General features: G+C 43.9%; 1 long non-coding RNA gene across 1 annotated transcript; it reads left to right on the top strand.

The window, feature by feature from the left end:
• Window positions 1-405: 405 nt before the first annotated feature.
• On the top strand, window positions 406-7,708 carry LOC119848820. Its single transcript, XR_005290356.2, has 2 exons — window positions 406-1,757; window positions 5,597-7,708. It is a non-coding gene; the product is annotated as an uncharacterized LOC119848820 (long non-coding RNA).
• Window positions 7,709-18,939: the final 11,231 nt, after the last annotated feature.

The raw sequence follows: 18,939 nt of genomic DNA, 5'->3' as shown, positions 1-18,939 counted from the left end.
ATATCTCAAAGCGTAAAACGTGGAGGCTAAGCTTTTTAAGAAGAGTGGGCCATCTTGGGTAGAATGGCTGCAATCGATAGCTTGGTCTCTACCTTCCCATCCAACTCAATGCCAACTCTTGAAGGGTAACTATGTTTATAGAAGGAGCACCTTTTGAGCGTATTAAGGGGCTGCACAAGCAGTTGTCAAACACGAAAATCAGTAATTGGAGGATGGGTTTAACCAAACCTAACAGGACATATTATCCCGTAGCGACTTGTGCCTCCACCTACCTTCTAGAAGAAAGCACTATACTCTGGAAGAGTATAGTAGCTCTGAGAGAGGGACATTTTAACTGAAGCCGGCTCGGGGTACATGGCTTGACAAACAATAGATCGGTCGCTTTCTATTTTATATATCCAAACTATAGAACCGAAGAAATGTAGGACTGGACTGGACCTCAAAGAGGCTATCCAGTTCATTGCCCTACCCTAGGGCAGGATTACAGTACACCTAGCCCATCTCTGACAGGTGTTTGTCTGACTTGTTCTTATAAACCAGGCAATTTCTTTTTTTAAAGGCAAATGTGTGTTTGTGTTCCAGTAGAACACAATCCCCAGACCAGGGTCCTGTACAGAGACAGACACAAAGGAGGGAGTTCCTGATTCATGATTTTCAAAACTGTCTCGTGCTGTTTGGTGGTGCCTTTTTATTTTTTTTCCATTTGTACACCTCTTTGGGTACCAGGTGCTTTCTGAAAATGGGGCCCCTTTAACGTGTCAAGTGGGGAACTTAGAAATTAAGGCACTCAAAAATCTCAGATCACTTGGCATCGTATGCCAAATAGCCAAGTGACCTTTACTGCACCCACGTAACATAGGAGGGAACTTCTGGCTGCTACAATAGGGACTCTGTTCTAGTCTTGAGTCTCCTAGAGGCCTAGTGTGTAGCTGTGGGCAGGTCATTTATGGCCTGATTATTGAAGAGGGGGTAAGCAAAGGCAGCTGCCAAGGTTGTTCCAGGCGTCTTTGAAAGGCCACTCTCCCCTCTCCATCCGTCCCCCAGCTACAAAACATGGTGATGGCAATGCACGTAGTTATCGACCAGCAGTGGCGGCAGCTGAGAGTTGGTGGATGTGAGAGTCTCAAAGGAAAGCTGCTCCTCCCATGCAAAGTAACATTTCCAGTGCACACTACACACGTGTTGAGGCTCAGGTGAGAATTTTTCCAGGCAAACATCTTCCATATAACAGTTTGATTTGAGACAATAGTGCTCATTTTTAAGTTCCCTTTGGTTTTCTGCCTCCCTTTCTCTTTTCCCTTGTACGCTCTTGTGTTCTGTGCTAACCTCCAAGTTCTGATTTTCCTCCCCCGTGCACTTTTTTTGGGGGGGGGGGGTCGAAATTCTATTCCCTGGGTTGTTGCACTGTCCTTAATTGAGTGACTTGCATGTGCCTGGAGCGTTAGGGCCAAGGGAACGGATTGATTGAATGCAGGATGTCGGTTCTCCCTTTCTGCTGCTTTAACCCATCTGTTGGAAGGAAATGAAATATACACGTGCCTCTCTGCTGTGCTGTGTCATGCTGGCTCAGCGCTTCACCCTTCCCGTGCTGCTGACGTTGTTCGCTCTCTGGTCAGATGTCACTGCCACTTCCCAGATGTTGTTACATACCAGCTGGGAACAGCTGAAATCCATCAAGTGAGAGCCAAGTCCAGAGAGGAAGGTGGCAGCTGATGCCAGGCACTGAGTCAGCGTTGTGTCTGCAGCTGACATGGCAGGTGAAAGTTATATTTTAGGAAGGTGGAGGAGAGGGGAAGAAGAGGTTTTAAAGCAAAAGTGAGGATTATACAAGGGGGCTTGAGTATAATGTAACATAAAAAGTGAGTTTCTGACCTTCCTGCTTGCAGAGAAACACTTAACAGTGTGACCCAAGTGCTCTCTGAAGGCTCAGAAACCAGGAGGCAAAGAAAAATCACCCCCCATTTATAATTTTTTTTTAAGCCAATCTGATAATTTTTGAATGCCTGTGGATAGCAATGTCGGTGTCGATACAGTGCTGTAGTAACACCGATGCCTGTTTCCACCATTAAGAAGAGCTCTAAGATTTAGACAATGCACAGCATTGGAATAATCCAACAGAAGGAACGGGGACAAGGAACAGTAGGGCAGGTGCTGGTGAAGGGGTGCTGACCTCACGCACTAGCTACCGGGCCTGAATGCAGCCAGACTCCCAGGTAGATCCCAGGTTCTGGGTATCTTCCCCTCTCTGCTGCTCCTACCACAATCCATAAAAACTGCCGTGTTTCTGCCCTAACCCTGTATCCTGCTCCTGAGGAGGCTGCTCCCCAGACTGTGCTAAGGCCTTTTCCTCCTGCTAGGGATAGAGCTGACACGAGCTGAGAGAGAGGTGGCCACCAGCAGCTTCAGGCTCAGAAATGCCAAGGATAATTAAAGTGGATCTTCTAACACTTCCTAGGGAGACGTGAAGTCCTTTCAGACAGCAGAGCTGAGCCAAGTGCTTTCATTTAAGCTTAGAAAGAATGAGCCGGCCAGGCGACTGTGCTCTGACTGATACAGTGATATAGAGTCACTGACACAGGTTCTTTGAGTGTCTTTGGGTGAGGTTGGCCAGAACAAAGAGGGAGATTGTAACACGGGGCCTGGGTCTTGGAACAGATCCATGATCCAACACCCTGTTTCAAGATTCTGGCCGACGGGTGGAGTCCAGTCACTGAAGGGTCGTGAAAGTTTGGAAGTAACACTTTGTATAAGAGAGAGCTTGCTCAATGAAAGCGAGAGGGGTCAGGAGAAGTACTTTTAAGAGGTGCTTGGCAGCATCCCAGGGGAAAAATCTGGCAGAAGTAGATGGCTTAATGGAGAGAAGCTGTAGGAAAGGCCAAATAGCAGGTCCTGGGTTTTAGGAAAGAACCATAGAGTGTCATAGAATCATAGATTTTAAGGTCAGAATGGACCATTATGATCATCTAGTCTGACCTCCTGCACAAGGCAGGCCACAGGATCTCACCCACCCGCTCCTGTAAGAAACCCCTAACTTTTGTCTGAGCTATTGAAGTCCTCAAATCGTGGTTTAAAGACTTCAATGCTCGTTTCTTTTTGGACAAAGTTATGGATTGTTGTTGTTTTTTTAACTCCCTTCCTCTCTCGTATTCTTCCAGCTCGTGCCAGTGACTGCATACCTTACTGTCCCTCTATTGGAGCTCTCTTGTGAGACAGTTGATTTTGAGATCTGCTTTGTAGACCAAACTAGGACAGAAGATGTCTTCCTGTTAAACAGGAGCAGATGCAGAAGTTACTGGAGTCTGCTTTACTGGGTATTAAGCCTGTGCAATAGATTCCCTTTGTTATAAGAAGCTAACACTTTGTGTTCTGTTTTAGTAAGATGAGCACGCACATCTAGTCAATACATACAACATGATGACAACCATTCAGTAAGAAGCAGGTCAGGTTCTGATTTTTATTCCAATGTTTCTTCACTGACTTCAGTAATTACTTCAGATGTACACCAGAGAATAGAATCAGACCTACCATATTTATTGATCTTTCTTTTCCCACTTAAGGCCTGATCCTAAGAGGAAGTGAGCATCAGCAACTCCCACTGACTTCAGCCTGAGCTTGCTTCTAATGAGGTTCATGGTAAAATGCCCGTTTATTTCAGTGGGAGCAGGACTAGACCATTTTATTTTGCCATTTACAACTCCCACTACCTCAGCTTGCCCTGCAAATGAAAATGTAGACAAGTCAAATGTGACAATACCAGACAATTTTTCATTGGCTAGTCAAGAGAAGTTTTGTTTACTTACATGAATACTGCCTTCCAAAGGGTTAAGTTAGCACTGCAAATTCTGTTGAATAAGGAAAGCCCGGATGCTCTGCTGAATAAGGAAGGCTTTTGACACAGTCTCACATGACATTCTCATAAGCAAACTAGGGAAGTGGGTGCATAACTGGTTGAAAGGCCGTACTCAAAGAGTAGTTATGAATAGTTCGCTGTGAAACTGGGAGGGTGTATCTCGTGGGGTCCTGCTGGGGTCAGTCCTAGGTCGGGTACTAGTCAATATTTTCATTGATGACTTGGACAATGGAGTGGGGAGCAGGCTTTTAAAATTTGCAGATGACACCAAACTGGGAGGGGTTGCAAGCACTTTGGTATATAGCATGAGAATTGAAAACGTCCTTGACAAATTGGAGAATTGTTCTGAATTCACGAAGATGAAATTCAATAAAGACAAGCGCAAGCATACTTTTTAGAAAAATCAAACACACAACTGCAAAATGGGACGTAACTGGCGAGGTGGTAGTGCTGCAGAAAAGGATCTGGGGCATCACAAACTGAATATGAGTCAACAATGGGAGGCAGTTGTGAAAAAGGCTAATATTATTCTGGGGTGCATTAACAGGAATGTTGCTTGTAAGACCTAGGAAGTAATTGTCCCGCTCACCTCAACCGTTGTAAGGCCTCAGCTGGAGTGCTGGGTCCCGTTCCGGGGTGCCACACATTAGGAAAGAGGTGGACAAATTGAAGAAGAGCAACAAAAATGGGAAAAGTTTTAGAAACCCTGATCTGTGAGTAAAGGTTAAAAAAAAATGGGTATGTTTAGCCCTGAGAAAAGCACTGAGAAGGAGCCTGGTAACCGTCTTCAAACATGTGAGGGGCTGTTGTCAAGAGAACGGGGATCAATTGTTCTCCAGATCCACTGAAGGTAGGACAAGAAGTCATGGGTTTAAGCTGCAGCAAGGGAGATTTAGGCTAGATATTAGAAAAAACTTTCGAACAAGAAGGAGTTAAACTCGGGAACAGCCTTCCACGGGAGGCTACGGAATCCTTATCACTGGAGGTTTTTAAGAACAGGTTGGAGAAACAGCCGTCAGGGGTGCTCTAGGTTGACTTGTTCCTGCCTCAGCGCAGGGGGCTGGGCTTGATGACCTCTCGAGGTCCCTTCCAGCCCGACATTTCTATGATTCTGCGAAGGAAGGGATTGAAATTCTGCTGCAGTTAGGAGCTTGATTTGATGTCCTAGCTGGTGAATTCTCATGTTCTTATGAATTGGTTCACCCTGGACCCTGCAGATTCCCTTCTTGTCACCTAGGGGAAGTGCAGATGGTCCCCAAAGGGTGTCCCTTTTTTGGTTGATGCCATGCAGGGGCCTTGAGGGAATTCTAAACATGTAAATCTAGTAAAATTGTACTAGATTGTCCAATCTGCCCCCCCTGCAAATGTTCCTGACAGTGCATATTCTAGTCTTTAGGGAAGAGTGGGTATAAAAGTGGGAAAAGGAGACAGAATCCTAAGAAGAAGAGCAAGGAAGCCGTACGGCTGATTTCCTTGTTCAGTAACTCTTGCATAATGCTTTTGCTTTAGGGCATGAGGTTATGTTTCCTTAGCGTTGGTTTCAGTGCTCCAGCTCTTTGGTCCTGGAGCTGTTCTGAGGAAGAGTCTAATTAAAAACTCACCCCTGGGAGGCACTGAGGGGTTGGGGGTGGGCAGGGGAGAGGCAGCAATTATCACCCAGTATCCAGAGTGATGTGGTTGGCGCTATGGGCACTAAATTCTGCTTACTATTGGATTTAATGAGTTTAAATGCCATGTTCTTTGCAGGACCTTGGCTAGCCCGCCCGCCTCCCTGAACAGCCTTGTGGTCGGTGCCGTGGTGCTGCCCAGAGTGGCTACCTCATCCTCTTGTCTGACAGCTTCCCTACTGAGCCTCTACTCCAGCATCACTGGTGGCAGGCGCTAATGTGAATGGAAAATCTTCACGCCAGATGCAGAAGTTCCCAGCAGCTGTTATGGGGATGTAAACCCTCAGCGGTATTTGAACACACTCTGGTTTTGCAGCAAAGCTATCGGAGCATCACACCAGTTACCCAAGAGGGATTTTGGACCGGCTGTAGGGACGTAAGCCTCATCCCATGGAAATCAGTAGCAAAAGTGAGAAAGATTTCACTTGAAATAGGTACATAACTCGGCCTCTTTTTCTGCGAGGCTCTCAAAGTGTTGAAGCAATAGATTACACTCAGTCTGTTACTCTCTGTAATGGGGTGGCTGGCCCATAGGTCGGAGCCCGCAAGCTAAACCAGCCCTGATGAGCCCCACCTGAGAGGAATCAGGTGATTCCCCATATAAAAGGCAGCAGGATTCCCCAGGAAGGGGATGGTTGAAAAAGTGTGTGAGAGGCGGGAGGAAGCTTGGTACGAAGCTGGGGCTGCTCAAGTAAAAGAAACCCAGGAAGTGTAGGTAGGTTGACGAAAGAGCTGCAGGGTGTAGGACTGGCTCCTGCAGAACGGACAGAGAGACGCTAAGCTGAGTTGGGGCCTGCGTGGGGCTGGCGTGTACCTGAGGACTGACTAAACGGGACATCTGAGTTTTCCTTTGGACTGTGTGGGGGTTGTTTAAGGTGCCCAGGGAAGGAGAAAGCAGGGTGGGGCCCTGCAGAGGTACCCCTGGTGATTGGGGGGCACTCAGTAAGTGGGTGCTGTTCTAGACTGGCAAAGGTCAGATTGGAAAGTGGCTGCTGAGCTCTTTTGAAAAACCAGCCCTAAAACATGTGGCTGGATGGGCTGAGGCTCCGGGGGCTGTGGGTTCTGGCAGATGGCAGGGGGTCTTGGTTGTCCTATAGATCTGTAATTTGTGTCCTAAATACTATAGTTTAGCTTGTGTGAAACCTCCATAGAATTGAAAGAGAAATAATATTGTGACTCTCCTGGAGCACTTTGGGTGCCCTAGAAATATAAATGATTCTCTAGCAGGGCTTTATTTTCACAATCCTAGTACAATCTACACCATCTTTCCGGCATCTAGCTTAGATTAGCCCCTGCAATAGAGTTCTGCTTTCGTTCCTGTCGACTGCAGTGAGCCAAATTCAGCTATATTTGCCACTGAGAAGCTTAGCGCTGTACTGCTATTTTTATAGCCATAGTTTAGCTTAGCATAAATAAGGACAGAAAAACCTGCAGGATACACAAGGATGAGTTGGCACAACAATCCTGTCCTTTCTAATTAGATTTCAATTTATGCTTCGCAGCACCAGCACTGCTGTTGTCTTCCTAAATGGTCACTCGGAGGGCAGCAAACTAATAACATCTACTGAGCTTTTTTTAAAAAAAGAACGAGACAGAATAATACAAAGGAGGGCAAGATATTGCTTTTTTTTTTTTAATGTTCCTGTATTGTACTTATTGTATTTGCTAGTTTCAATTGACGCCAGCCCCATCAGTCACCAGGGAAAGATGTGAAGATGCCTGTGTGCAAATATGAGTGGCATTCAGACTCATTCAAACCTTAGCCATTCTCCTAAATGGAAATCTTGCTCTTTGGTGATAATATCACCGGCTGGAGAGAACCAGTTCAGGGAACCTGAATTATTGAGCTGAATGTAGGAGTCACTGGGTGAAATTGTAGGTGCAAGGTCAGGCTCGATCATCATAATGGGCCTTTCTGGGTGTAGGCCCTGATTCTGCCAAGCTTTTAGCCACATGCTTAACCTCTGTCCCTGTTCTGCAAAGCACTTAACTTTAGGCACGTGTTTAACTTCTAAAGAAAGTCACGGGCATGTTTAAATGCTTTGCTGAACCAGGCCCCTGAAAATCTGTTCTGTGATAGCTGTGTGAAAGCTGTGTGAAATGTATCTTCCCAAGCAGCTTGTGCGTGGTTTTCTTTTTTTTTTTTAAGTAATATTGAATTATTTTAAAGTCAATAAAAATAGCCCCGTCAGCTCACTGGTCTATGGTAGAAATTTTAAAAAGGTCTTAATGATCTTGTTAGCAACACATGCAAGTTTTAAAAAAACATTTTTCTGATGACCGTATTTTTTTGACACATTTGCTTTGTTGGTTATTGATGATGCAGTAAGGAATCGGTCTCAAAAGTGAGACCTCTCTAGAAGATAAATATTTTATTTGCATTCCCATTGTGCCTACCGCCCCCAGCTAAGACGGGGACCCCTCTGTGCTGCATGCTGTATGGATACATGAGACAAGCTCTGCCCCAAAGAGCTTGTAGTCTAAATAGACGAGACAAAGGGTAGGAGAGGAAACAGAGGCACAGACTCCTGTCCCACAGACCCCACAAACTGCCAAAGTGAATGTTGCCTTAGTGGTAAATCTAGAGGACTAGAAGTCCCGATTTTGATTTATTTTCTCCCCCCTCTGTGTTTTGATCAAGGTCACTCAACAAGTCAGTGGCAGATCCAAGAATAGACCCCAGGCCTAGATCTAATCCAGTGGCCAAATCGCTAGACCACATGACTTCCCATGCAGAGGGTATGCAGGTTTAATGATGAATTCTTTATCTGCCTTAGATTTCTTTATGCCTTTCAACATAAAGACATCAGAGTTGAGATCTTATGAGCCTAAAACAGATTCAGCTCATTTTGGATTTACTCTGGTGTGATTCCTTTAGCTGAAGAAACTCAACAGCTTGCAGTCACCGGTGTAAATGAGAGTAGAAACCACCCCCTTGCACTTTGTTCTTCCCCCTGCCCTCAAAAAAAACAAAAAAAACAAAAAAAACCAAAACGTTTTCCAGTTTTGGTCAAAATAGGTCAGTTCCCTGTAGGTTTTGTTAGAATATCTTTGATTCACTTTGATAAAAACGGGATGCCTCTAAAAATCCTGGTATAAGACAAGCAATTTAAGGCTGAATTTTTTTTAGTGAAGACTGCACTTGAGAGTCGACTTGGCTCTGATACTTTCCCTATTACAATAGTGAAATCCACATATAGCAAACTAACAGGGAGTGAAACTGTTTGTTTAGATGGGAGTAGAATCCAAGTCTGAGACTGCTAAAGTCCCAGTTGTTGTTCCACTTGGAAGTTGCGTGAAAAACATGATTTCACTGTAGGTTTGATCCTGATGAGTACTCAGGTCCCAGTTCTGCATAGCACTTAAGTACATGCTCAAGTTTGACTTTAAGTAGGACTTAAGCCCATGCTTAAAGTTAATACTGACCCGGACTACCCACTTTCAGGTTGAGAGCTCCCATGCTCATAATAGAAGGCACTAGGAAAAGGTTCCTTCTTTCCATGTATTAGAAAGAAATGGAAAAATTACTTCAAAATGAATGTATCATCTTCTATACAGTATGTTAGGGCTTGACCCTTCATCCAGTGAAATCCAGGAAAGCTCTTCCATTGACATTAATGGGAACAGGAACAGGGCTTTAAAGAGCAATCTTTTACTTCTGTAGACTGCAGCCTTCACTGGAGTTATGGCAGGACCCCATGGAAAGAACCCCAAGAACTGCAGAAAGGGTTCCCAGTAGGGCCCATTCCCTGTTCATCTAGCTAAATCCCAAATGCTGATTGCAGCACTGAGATACAGGAAATGATTACGTCAGCCTCAAGAAAATCAGCTACTCATCCAAAGAATGAGCTGTCTCGTCTAATTAGTTACCGTAAATGTCCTCTACTGCATTCCCCACTTACTGACCATACTTGGATCTGTACTGCTTTGCCAGTGCATTCTGCGCAGCCTTATCATAAAAAGGCCAAAAAGCTCCTGAGGGAATTGGGGGGCTGATTCACTTTTCAATAATACCATCGAATGTGAGTATGGTCCCCATTTGCAGAATATGTGGTATGTGCAAAGATGTCATTTAACAAAAACCTTTGTTTACCTGTCTGTAAAATGGTAATAGCAATACTTGACTTATGTATCTAGGCTTGCTACTTGACGCCTCATTAATTAATGTTTAAAAAAAAATTTGAGACCTTTGAAAAGTAGTAACATTTTAAACTTTACTGACACAAATTAACCCTTAACGCCCCTGGAAAAAGAGTCCTAATATCCCCATTTTGCAGACGAGGAAAACTGAGGGTTTAGTCCAAAAAGGAGTACATCACATACACATTTTAAAACATTTGAGAACTACCACGCGATTTTTGTTTGTTGTAGTCTTACATTGTTAAATATAAATAGTCAAGTCTGGGAAATATTGTTATACACTGGGTTAAACCTCACTGACACTGGAGGTGTAGAGGTGTCCTTTAAGAAGCCATGAAGTCTCTTTATGGAAGCAAGTAGCTGAAACAATAGCTCCACTGCTATCCCAATGCAGGCCCAGGTCTCTGCCCAAAACAAAGGCATGTGTGAGGCTGCTCATGAATTCAAACTATGTGGGGGTAGGGCTTCGTTGGGCATTGTTTAGAAGAGGGGTGTATACACGTGTGAGGAACAGCGTCAGGAGAAGGCCCAGAGAAGCTGAGGAAGAAGGCAGCAAAGAATCATCAGCATCAGTGCAATGTAAGCAAGCCCTGGGAAAGTGGCCATGAGAAAAGCCTAGAGAGCTTTTGCGGCTCAGTGCTGACAGCTATGCAAACGGCTTGTAGCTGTGAGCAAAGAAACTATTTCCGGTTTGATTCTTCCTGTGTTCAGGGGAACAGCCCACTGTACATTGTTTGCAAACAAACAGGATTGCATCAAAGATGCCTGACTCCATCAATTTCTCCTCCTAAAGGAAATAATCTGTAGGTCCCCCCTTTCCTGAACTTTGACTAAGGCCATGTCTACACTGCCACTTATGTCAGCAAAACTTACGTCGCTCAGGGCTGTGAAAAAAACACACCCCGACTGACATAAGTTTCCCCCGCATAAGTGGTAGCCTGCACCGCTCATTGGGGGTGGTTTAATTATGTTGAGAGGAGAACTCTCTCCTGTCGGCATAGAGCAGCTACATGGCAAATCTTACAGTGGTGCAGCTCCATTGGTACAGCTGCCCTGCTGTAAGCTCGCTAGTGTAGACAGAGTCTAACAATTGCCCCAAAAGGGGTAACGATATATTTACTCTGTCCTCTGTAGCTAGAGAATTTGAAACATGATGCTACATGTTTTCCACTAGGTGGTAGTATATAGCATTCTTTAGCTAAAAAGAAAAGGAGGACTTGTGGCACCTTAGAGACTAACAAATTTATTTGAGCATAAGCTATCGTGAGCTACAGCTCACTTCATCGGATGCATTCGGTGGAAAATACAGTGGGGAGATTTATATACACACACAGAGAACATGAAACAATGGGTTTTATCATATACACTGTAAGGAGAGTGATCACTTAAGATGAGCCATCACCAGCAGCAGGGGGGCGGGGAAAGGAGGAAAACCTTTTGTGGTGATAATCAAGGTGGGCCATTTCCAGCAGTTAACAAGAACGTCTGAGGAACAGTGTGGGGTGGGGTGGGAGGAGAAATAACATGGGGAAATAGTTTTACTTTATGTAATGAGAAAAGAAGTACTTGTGGCACCTTAGAAACTAACAACTTTATTTGAGCATAAGCTTTCGAGAGCTACAGTTCACTTCATCGGATGCTGTAGCTCACGAAAGCTTATGCTCAAATAAATTTGTTAGTCTCTAAGGTGCCACAAGTACTCCTTTTCTTTTTGCGAATACAGACTAACACGGCTTCTACTCTGAAACCTGTTTTTATGTAATGACTCATCCACTCCCAGTCTCTATTCAAGCCTAACTTAATTGTATCCAGTTTGCAAATTCATTCCAATTCAGCAGTCTCTCGTTGGAGTCTGTTTCTGAAGTTTTTTTGTTGAAGGATAGCCACTCTCAGGTCTGTAATCGTGTGACCGGAGAGATTGAAGTGTTCTCCGACTGGTTTTTGAATGTTATAATTCTTGACGTCTGATTTGTGTCCATTCATTCTTTTACGTAGAGACTGTCCAGTTTGACCAATGTACAAGGCAGAGGGGCATTGCTGGCGCTTGATGGCGTATATCACATTGGTAGATGCGCAGGTGAACGAGCCTCTGATAGTATGGCTGATGTGATTAGGCCCTATGATGGTGTCCCCTGAATAGATATGTGGACAGAGTTGGCAACAGGCTTTGTTGCAAGGATAGGTTCCTGGGTTAGTGGTTCTGTTGTGTGGTGTGTGGTTGCTGGTGAGTGCTTGCTTCAGGTTGGGGGGCTGTCTGTAAGCAAGGACTGGCCCGTCTCCCAAGATCTGTGAGAGTGATGGGTCTTCCTTCAGGATAAGTTGTAGATCCTCGATGATGCGTTGGAGAGGTTTTAGTTGGGGGCTGAAGGTGATGGCTAGTGGCGTTCTGTTCTTTTCTTTGTTGGGCCTGTCCTGTAGTAGGTGACTTCTGGGCACTCTTCTGGCTCTGTCAATCTGTTTCTTCACTTCAGCAGGTGGGTATTGTAGTTGTAAGAATGCAATAGCTCATCTTAAGTGATCACTCTCCTTACAGTGTGTATGATAAAACCCATTGTTTCATGTTCTCTGTGTGTGTATATCAATCTCCCCACTGTATTTTCCACCGAATGCATCCGATGAAGTGAGCTGTAGCTCACGAAAGCTTATGCTCAAATAAATTTGTTAGTCTCTAAGGTGCCACAAGTACTCCTTTTCTTTTTTGAGAATACAGACTAACACAGCTGCTACTCTGAAACCATTCTTTAGCTACAAATCAATTCACCTATGGCCTCTTCTGTTTCTTTAATCTGGTAGTTCAAACATTTCTGGATCACATCTCAGGTCCATCTAGTTCAGTATTGGGTCTCCACCAGCAGTCAGTCAAAAAGAAGCTTCAGAGGAAGAAGCAAAAAGCCCACTGATGGTAAGTTATCAAGTAACCTTCTCAGAGGGAAAGTTTGCTCCCAACCTCGGGGGGCTGGTTTTAAATTTCTACGTTCTTTACCCTATCTACTATTAATATAGATGTTTTTGTTATCTATATACTTATCTAATCCTTTGAATCCTGCTGAGCTCTTGGCCGCAGTAATATCTCGTGGATGTGAGTTCCACAGATTAATTAATTATTTAGTGCAAGTAGGGTTTTTAACCTTATTCTGACAACCTTATTCTGAAGATGGTGAGTTGAGCCTGAGCTACAAAGTTGGGATTCCAGAACAAACTTCTCCAAAGACTTTTGAAACTGCGGTTTTGGTTTGAACCTCTATAGAATCCAGATCCAGATTTATCTACACTTTGAGAGTGTCCAGAGCTGGTATTTTGCTTTCAGCCTATATCTAATTGTAAAGGAACAGAGAATTGTAGACTCACCACCCAATTCAGTGTGTACCAGAGGTTATTCCCAAATAATTTCCCCTCATGTAAGTATGACACATACGTGCTGAACAGCTTGGCTTCCAAGCAGGTGCTCAGGAATACAATCTGGCCTTGGACAAGGCATCCATTCTCTTCTCACTTATCCAGGACTTTGTGACTTCCACGCAGATTTCATGGCTGTGTCACATAAATGACACAATTGGTCATGAGATTTTTTTTTTAAATGGACACGGAATATAAGAATCGCAATGCCAGATCAAACCAGTGACTCATCCAGTCAGTATCCTGGTGCTTCACAGAAAGGTTCAAAAAGCCCTACCTTAGAGAATAACCTGCGTATCTTCCTGACCTCCTTCATGCCCTGAAGTAATTGAGTGTTTTCTAATAGTGTCATTAGGGTTAGGGTTATTTCATTCTATTTTTTTTCCATGTGGAGAAACAGGTATGTCCCAGGATGAGGTGACGCTTGAGTTTAAACTGGAAATGCTGCACAAACAATGGAGATGACTGCCAAAAATATCTCAGCCTTTACATTTATGCCAGTAAGATACTGTATCACAAGAAAACCCTGACCCTACTTAGCAGCCTCCTTACCAAGTGGTATAGAGAAACAAACAAAGTAATAGACTGACATGCCTGGGAACGTACTACGAAATGTTAAATTCAGAATATCATGGCAATATTGGTTCCAGAGAAGAGCAAGACAAGGCTGACTAAGGCCTTGTGCATACTATAGCCACCACAATAAGGAATCTGTTCGGGCTGGGTGTGGGTGCAGGGGTCTGACTACACAGAGTTCACTGCAACGTTGGGGCTGTTACAGTCAATCATAATTAATGCATGGGTCCAAAGAGTCAAAGGTGTTAACATGACCCTGAAAGTCCATTATTAAACACTTTTAAACACAGTTCAGGGGTTTGGTATACAGAGACCTCAGCCGGCTGCCCTGACAAACACGACTGACAACTTTTAAACCTTCTATTATAGCTAGAGACAAAGTAGAACAAAACAGGTTAAAGCATTTGACTTGTAAAATATTAAGTAAGGTTTTTCATTTTTAACCATATCCCACTTTCCCTTTAGCTGCAAAGTTTTTAGAAGGAAAAATCCCCTTGTTTGCCAGTCTTTTAGATGGGAGGAGCTGTGCTTTTTGGGGAAAAAAGAAATGAGTTGAGATGGGCTGGAGCTGCAGTTCTAGAAAACTGTCAGACTTTAACAAGAAGACGAAGAATAGCATACATAGAAAGTGCAGCCTCTGTCTCTGGCACTGACTCTCTTGCAACCTGTCTGCTGGGAAAAACTCAGGCACAGCATATGGTCTCTTCAGCCACTCTGCGACCTGGCAAACTTTGGGCTTTCACGACATGGCTTTGAGCTGCCTTTTTCTGGTCAAAGGCTTACCGCAGTATTGCAAAATGTACAGTTTTGGCCAGTGAAGGCAGACTCTTTCTTTGGTCCATTAATGTTTTGTCCTACGCTTCTCTTGTTTACCAGCCATAATTTTAACACAGTCCTTGACTTATATTATGTTTGGACCAATTCAGCTTTTTGATTCTTTTTGCACCTTTTCCCCATCAACATTCATTGTTATAAGCTATTGTGACAATTTATAAACCTATCCACTTTTCCACAATTGGGTTTACAAATAGTGTAAATGTGTAGGCCCAGTTATTACAACCGGGCCCTACATTCTGGCAAAAATTGACTAAAAATATATATGAATTTCTCCAATGCATTTTCTGATCACTACTAGCTTTCTCTCTGGCATTTATAGTACATATGAGACGCACACTGAGCGGTTAAAACAAAGAGGTGGGAATCAGGGCTCTGGGATTCAGTTCCTAGCTGTAGAAAGTCCAGCATCTTGGGAGCTGCTTGTGGGGTAATTGTCCTGGCTGGAGTCTCATCCAGCCTTGTATCCTGCGCCGGTCAGGGTGGGACTCCGGGCACAAGAGCTTTTCTCATACTACTGCAATATTCCCACACGGTTCCCGCCAAAGCCATGATGTTATAACCCATCGTGTCCTACCCATGGTTATAACTACATTAAAGGAATCTGGTTGCAACCTTGTCTCTAAACTTGGTCTGGTGTACCCAGGCAGAAACCACACCGTGTTATAACAACGCAATTAGGACATGTATTGGAACATGGTATTAATCGATCGCAGTGAGGACAAGGCCTAATGCTCAGAATCCTCTCTTCATTCAGGTGCTATGGGGAAGAGTTACAAGCAAGCTTACATCCTTGGGTGAGAGCTAAGGACCTAGGCCCAGATCTTCAAAGGTATGTAAGTTGCTAACTTCCACTGAAATGACAGTTCAGAGTCTCTGGGCCTACTTGACCCAAATAGCATGCTGATGAATGTGTTGGATGTGCACAAAGAGAAATAGATTAGATGTGCATGCATGAAGAAAATTGCAAAAGGGTGTAATGTCCCTCAGTATCAAATGTTTGCTTGCTGATTAGTTGCTATAATTGTACCTATAGCCTGTAGATGTGCTGCTATTATTGGGATACGTACAGAGAGAACTGTAACTCTTTCCAGCTGTTTATGGTCCAGTGATTGAGTTTGGCAAAAATTGACTACACTTACATGAATTGCTCACTCTCCTTTGGTACAGTTTTATAACGTGGACTTCTATTTTCCAATAATCATAGCATATTAGTTTGCATTTATATTACACAGCAGTGAGAGAGGGAAAGTGGGGCCATCAAAGCTCCACTTCCTGTGTTAGTGCCGGAGGGTCTTCAATATTCAGATAGGAACTCAGTTTTCAACCTAATAAAATTACAACACAGTAAACCAACTAGAAGGCAGCTAATCTATCTAGGAAGAACAAAGATGAGTCTGGTGGGATTTAAACATGTCCTTATAGGGAGTCTAGGTATGTCCATCTAACGCTTAGAGCACTGAACACCCACTCTAGCCCCTTGCTTTTGGGGCTAGCCTCCTAATCTCTGGCTTTCCTTCTTTGCTAAATATGAACCTGACCCATGAATTCAATAGGACCCTCTGGATCCAATTCTGCCACCTTCCTCCATAAGTGAGGATGGCAAAACTACATGCTTTATTCATAAATCCAAATTCTTTATCCTTTCCACCCTCAATTCCAATAATAAAAGAAAAGAGAGCTTTCTTTGCCAGCAATTTCCAAGCACAAGAAGTCAATCTGGAAAACCTGAAAATCTGCATCAGTAAATACATACAATCAATCTTCCTGTTAGAAGGAACTGCCACCTGCAAAACTGCCTCTCTCAATCAATCAATCAATCTTGCATTTCTAAAATGCCTCTTATACCATGGCTCCACACTAATCTATTGTAACTTGAGTTAAAGCTGGGCTTTCTATGATCACATTCTATAGCGGGGCACATAATGAGTGTATGGACACACACATGCATTGACGCATCATGACTTATCCTTACTATGCAGTGTCTCCATCTGGTACAACTGAAAGCCATTTATGGGCTTAACAAAGGGAGTGACCTAGTGAATATGGAAGGCCTTGTCAGAACAAAGATTTTAAAATCAGCTTTAATGGGATCCAATGAAACCCTCTTTAATTGGGGCAGTAAGAGTTAGACCTGGTAAACAGCTCAGTACCTGCAGTAAGTGTCGAGGCAGAGGACTGCAAGATCAACGCAGAATTGCAGGTCTGGGTGCAATGATGTAATGGATTCAAAGTTAGTTCCTCTGGCCTAGAGAGCTTTTTTAGAGTCTTTCCTAGTGACTTGGATTCCTGTAATAGCAACAAGGCACCTGAATCAAATAAGCAAGGGTGGAACTTCAAGAGAAAGCTCAGGATCAGTCAGGACAGGGTCGAAGATCACTAGAGACAATACATCCACTGAAAACTTATCAGATTGCACTTTGTCGCAATTTGATTGCAGGAGGACAAGCTACTGACTTCCCACAACACAGTAAGGACAGTGGAATAAGCCAGGGTTTCAAAAACTAGGTGCATCTCAGCAAGTGGAGCTGAGTACTATATACTTTAAAGGACAAAAAGTAAATCATTACAGTAATCAAACAGCTTCAAACCTAATCAGAAAGATATAATAATTAGGACACTTAAATATAATCAACCTGGACGCGGCAATCGGCAAAGGACGGTAGGACTGACAAAGTGCAGCTCCTACTATTGACAACCCAAGGGTTTGAAAATGACAACTCAGGCCCCACAAAAATTATGAGATTAATTTGTGGTGCTGGGGCTTTAACATAAACATCAAATACCACAAAAAGAAAAGGAGTACTTGTGGCACCTTAGAGACTAACAAATTTATTAGAGCATAAGCTTTCGTGAGCTACAGCTCACTTCATCGGATGCGTGACTTGCAATAAATGACAGGTATTGACAACTGAGAGTTGTGTGTCCTGCTGACACGTGTGGCCCTGATCCAGCAAACTCTTAACATGAGAGTGGTACCGGCAACATAGGACTTAAAGAACATATATTCTCTCAATATCCCTTTTAAGGTAGGTAATATTTTACAGGTGGGGAAACTAAGGCATAGACAAAATAAGCGTCATTGGCAGAGGTGGGGACAGAACCCAGGCTTCTAACTCCTTGTTTTCTGCTTTAACTGCTACAAGATAGCTTGTCCTTGTCTATTGTATTGTAATGAATTACTGACATCTACGTAAGATATTTATAGAGTGCTAGTTACAACAGTATCAGGGTACCAGTTTTTCTTTTAAAACTTATGTTCAAAGACTACAAATCTATTTGTATGACAGTAATACAGTAGCTGCAGGCCCCACTTGAAATCAGAGCCCGATTGTGCTAGGCACCAGACATATGTACTGCAAGAGCTAGTTCCTAGCTCACGAAAGCTTATGCTCAAATAAATTTGTTAGTCTCTAAGGTGCCACAAGTCCTCCTTTTCTTTTTTGCGAATACAGACTAACACGGCTGCTACTCTGATTCCTGTTCGGAAGATCTTAAAATGGACAAGTCGGACAAAGCGGGGGAGGAGAAACAGAAGCTCAGAGAAGTTTGGATTTAAATGTTTCCGATGTTTTGATTAAATAGTTTGCCCAGGTGTTTTTAAAACAGTATTTATGTATTTGTCAGTGCAGAATGCTCTGAAGGTGGGGTATTCTTCAGCACTTAGGGAAGCTATTGCACAATGACTGGAGGCTGAAATGCCAAGGGTGAAAAGGGTTGATTATGTGGTGTTGTCAAAGCAGTTCCACACAAAGGTAGGAACCATGGGTCTCAACTCTACCGGTGGCAGGGAAATGGAAGGAATCTGAAGAGAGATGTCGTAAGTGGACGAAAAGCAAATGGTCTGAGTTCCTTGTACAGTTTACAAACATGTGCAAACTATAGAAACCTTTAATAAACATATGACAATGAGACAAACGTTCCCTAAGGGGTGTGGAGAGGCGTGCCCCACAAAATGGCTCAAAAGGTGCGAGTATCACCCTTAACATCCCAAAAGGAGTGCGAGTATCTCCCAAAATGTCCCTAAATGTATGTCCACGCATCACACAATGTCCCCCCACAGTGTGTATGTGAACTTCACACAAAACATTCCTTTTGTTTGTTGCATACAGGGAAACCTTTCAGGAAACGCCCTGGCCAGTGGGCTGTGCCTTTCTCCCAGCGCTCAGACCTCTGCACAGGGGATGTGACTGATGCAACACAACCAGGGCAGTGACAATCCAAGCCATAATGCAACCAGGGCAGGGGCTACAGCTGGGGAAACAGGGGTGGGAGGAGGGAAAGAATGGGGGGTGGGAAGGGAAGGAATGAGGGGTGCATGGGACAGAAGGAATGGGGGGAACAGGATAAGAGGGGTGGAAGAGACAGAAGGAGGGGGGGGCACGGACTGGGGAGCAGAAGAGGAATGAAAGCGGGCTGGGGCAGGGGAGGGAAGGGAGCGAGGAAGGAGGGACCCAGGATGAGCAGAAACCGGGG

Source organism: Dermochelys coriacea, chromosome 26 (genome assembly GCF_009764565.3).
Source record: "Dermochelys coriacea isolate rDerCor1 chromosome 26, rDerCor1.pri.v4, whole genome shotgun sequence".
NCBI classification, from domain to species: domain Eukaryota; kingdom Metazoa; phylum Chordata; order Testudines; family Dermochelyidae; genus Dermochelys; species Dermochelys coriacea.
The sequence above is the reverse complement of the archived record's forward strand: the minus strand, read 5'-3'. Positions and strand labels throughout refer to the sequence as shown.